The sequence below is a fragment of the Rutidosis leptorrhynchoides genome, chromosome 8 (assembly GCF_046630445.1).
Source record: "Rutidosis leptorrhynchoides isolate AG116_Rl617_1_P2 chromosome 8, CSIRO_AGI_Rlap_v1, whole genome shotgun sequence".
Lineage (NCBI taxonomy): Eukaryota > Viridiplantae > Streptophyta > Magnoliopsida > Asterales > Asteraceae > Rutidosis > Rutidosis leptorrhynchoides.
In genome coordinates, this window is record NC_092340.1 from 265,188,803 (window position 1) to 265,193,306 (window position 4,504).

Below are 4,504 nucleotides of genomic sequence, written 5' to 3' on the forward strand. Positions count from 1 at the left end.
TAGTAATAAAATTATAATGTTAGATATTATTATTACCATTATCATTAAGAATTATTATTATTACTATTATAAATTGTTACTATTATCATTATTATTATAGTTATTAGAGAATAATAATATTTATGAGTAGTATCATTAATAATATTATTATTACAAATTTTTTTACCATTATTATTATCTATTTGTATTATTATTATAATTATTATTAATATGTATTATTATTAATATTAATATTAATTAAAAATTAATTTATAAAAATCAGATGAATAAAAACAAATCGGCTACACATCACGATCAAATATCTTTTTTTTCTTCATTCCTTATTTTCCTGTCTAAATCATGTCGGCCTAATTTTGCTATAAATCAAACAATACCAGTTGTTAAACGAATTCATTCTACTTTCTATCATCAATCATCAATCACCACTATACATTATTGCAATTTAAATTAAAAACCAAAGATCTTTTTTTTTTTAAAATAGTCGCTACCTCTGTTCTTCTTATTTTTTTCCTAAACTTCGAATTCGAATGAAATCCTAAAATGTATTAATATGGTTTTGTTAAGAATCTTTTGCTAAAACTATCTGGAAAGTTGCACGATTCAATTTATCAAATTGAGGTCGAATTTTGAAGTCAAAGTTAATAATAATAAAAAGTCAAATAATCTGTTCTTGGTAAAATTCGAAATTTCTGTTATGTTTAAAGTTAAATTAGCAATCCAGAAAGTTTCTAGGAATGGATTACAAGATATTTCATGTTGTGATCGTGGTCTATAACGATCTTAATTTCAAAATCAAAGTTTGAGTTTCTAAAAGTGAACTGTCGAGTTTTTCTTTGTTGTTTAAAATTTTTTTCTTGTTCTTTACTAATGCAAAGCAATCACTTTGATTGTTTGAAGTTTGATTTCACATCATAATTCAAGTTTTGAACTAGCTAATTTGATTATAATTTACCTCTGGCCGACTAAGTAATTTAAGGAAGATAATGAAGGATAATACAGGATGTATATAATAATAAATGGGAGATGTAAATTAGAAAAATAGTTTAGCTCGAATGGTTAAGGGGTGTTTTGATTAGCAAATGGTCTCGGGTTCAATTCCTGCTGGTGGCGTTTTTTTTTTTTAAAACCGATTATTTGAGGTAGTTGTCATTTAAAAAATTATTATTATTATTTTATTCTTATGATTATTATTATTATTACTATTATTATTATTATTATTATTATTAATGATATGAAAATTATTTTTAGTAATATCATTTTTGTTATTAATAGGATTTTTAGAATTGTTATTGTAAAACCTATTATCACCATTAATAATTATTTTAGTTATGATGTAAATTATTATTATTATTACAAATATTAATTATACGATTATTATTATCACTGATATAATTAATATTATTAACAGTATTGTTATTATTAAGTATTACAAATAAATATTACTAGTATTATTTTATAGTTATCAGTATTGTTACTGTTATTATTACTAAAAGTACTATTATTTTAAACCTATCACTTTTATTAAAATTAGTATTATCATTATCATTATTAATATTACTAAGTATCATCATTATTAATATTAGTATTAGAATTATCGTCTAAACACCATTATTAGTATTATTATTAATATGACTATTAAAACTACTATTAAAACTATAATTATTATTAAAATTACTAATATTGTTACAAATATTATTTTTATCATCCTACCAACTGTATTAAAATTATCATTTTTATTATCATTGTTATATTTATTATTAGTATTATTACTAGTATTATAATTATTATTAGTATTACAATTATTATTATGAGTATCATAATCATTAATATTATTATTATCATTATAAGTATGATTATTTGTATAATAATGAGTACTACAAATATATAATTACTAAAATCATTATCCAAAGTATCATTAACCGAAAAATTTATATTTTTACAGTTATTATTATAAATATCATTATTATTATTATCAATAATATAATTATTAACAATAATACCTTATTTAGTAATATTAAGTAATATAACTATTATCATTTTTATCAATATTAATATAATTTTTGTATTACTATAAATACTAATTTTAACAAACAAATGATATATATATACTAATATAAAAATATATTTGAAACATATAACATAACAAAATTACCAGTTTTATATACAAAATAAATATATGAGACGTATATATATTATTAATATAAAAATGATATAATTAGTAAATCATATATATATAAACTTATTCGATTACAATTATGTGTATTAATATATATACAAATGATATAGGTTTGTGAATCCAAGGCTAACCCTACATTGTTCAGTTGTTCAATGCCGTCATATGTATTTTTACTACAAAATACAGTATAGTGAGTTTCATTACTCCCTTTTTATATATATTTTTGGGACTGAGAATACATGCGCTGATTTTACTAATGTTTTACGAAATAGACACAAGTGATCAAAAACTACATTCTATGGTTGGATTATGAATATTGAATATCACCCCTTTTTAGTTTGGTAACCTAATAATTAGGAAACGGGTATGGCCCCTAATTGACGTGAATCCTAAAGATAGATCTATGGACCTCGACAAGTCTCATTCGGGGTACGGATACTTTAGTAATTCGAGATTATTATTATTATTATACAGACGAGAGATTCTGTTTTAGGGATATTCTATGCATTAAAGTTAAGTCTGTTATCAAGCGTTCACCATATGAATGATTTTTAATTTGTGGGTTACGCGTGTTATTTTGTACTCGGGTTATGTGTACAATTAAATATATGAAATCTTGTTGTCTATTAAAAAGATGGAAATGAATGTTTACGATAAACTAATGAACTCACCAACCTTTTGGTTGACACTTGAAAGCATGTTTATTCTCAGGTATTAAAGAAATCTTCCGCTGTGCATTTGCTCACTTAGAGATATTACTTGGAGTCATTCATGACATATTTCAAAAGACATTGCATTCGAGTCATTGAGTTCATCAAGATTATTATTAAATCAATTATAGTTGGATATATTATGAAATTGTATGCATGCTGTCAACTTTCGATGTAATGAAAGTATGTCTTTTAAAAACGAATGCAATGTTTGTAAAACGTATCATATAGAGGTCAAGTACCTCGTAATATTGTTGGGATTTAACAAGTTCATATATCTTAAAACCTTTTAAGAATCATTATAAATGGAAGCGTGTAATTATCAAATTTTACTTGTTATCTTTAAACCAATTTAAAGTTAAATCCCACAAGGATCATGTTGTTAAATATATGCTTACAATTAACAAGAAAAGAAGTGATTCAATACCTCCTCAAAACCAAGTTTGAAGGCTGTTTTGAAGGCTTAAGATGATGATGAAGATGATAGAACAATACACCAAACCACCCTTGAGTTGGTTAAACCTTTATCACCTTGAAACCTAGCTTGAAACCAACTTTTCTGCCCTTGAGAAAACCGAACAGCAGCAGCTGTATTTGAGCAGAAAGTTTGATGAGTTTTGATGGCTTTTATGCTTCTAACTTGAAGCCTCAAGTGTTGCATACCCCAAGCAATAACCTCAACACCTTTTGCCTTTAGTTGGTTAGGATTTTGGCACTTCTTCAAGCTTCCAAATGACCTTATGTTCTCTCTTTTCTGCTGGAAAAAACTGACCAGAATGTGAGAGAGAGAGAGAGGTAATGTTTTTCACTTGAAATGTTGTGTTATGCATGTGTGTTTTGATTCCCACAAGTCATGGTCCTTATGCACATGCACATGAGAAGTTGTGCTCTTGAAAAACACAAGAATCAAGCATGCTTGTCCCTCCATTTTGACCCTTAGAACCGGCCATCCCATGGGAGGGTTTTATTTTTATAAAACTTTGTCAACTTATATAAATGTGTAACATAAACTCAAGCATTTATTTGATATTTACATATTTTATAAACCTTTTATAAAATATAACACAACATAATTATTTAAACCTATAAATAATATATATATAAATTATCCAAATAATTTATTTCAAGTGATAATATTTTAGAAACCGATTTTCTAAAATCCAAGTGTCGCGTATTCATTTAATGATCCGTTCATTAAGATTAAATACGTATAAGGTGTCGGTAAGCTTGTTATTGGGTATGACCCGACTTGGATCATAACATATTAGCCACATTGATTTAATACGTCTCTCGGGCATACGAAATACTTTCAATCTCCCACTTGCACGAGAAACGTAAGAAATTAATGCAAGTGACGGATACCACCTAACGACCGTCCATCACCCCCAATATGTTATGACTTTGTGCCATTCAATAACATCATCCCTTTCGAGTTCCCATCTCGAATATGAATAGGTGAATCTTTTCATTATATCCTTTCATCCTAGATGTCATGTTAAATCCAAGAGATACAGAGTGATCACTCTCTTTCTAGATTTAACTTTATCAGGCCTTAGACATCTGACTCTCAACGAATAAGAGGGACAAATCCCATCTTGACTACATACGTCCTAAATAT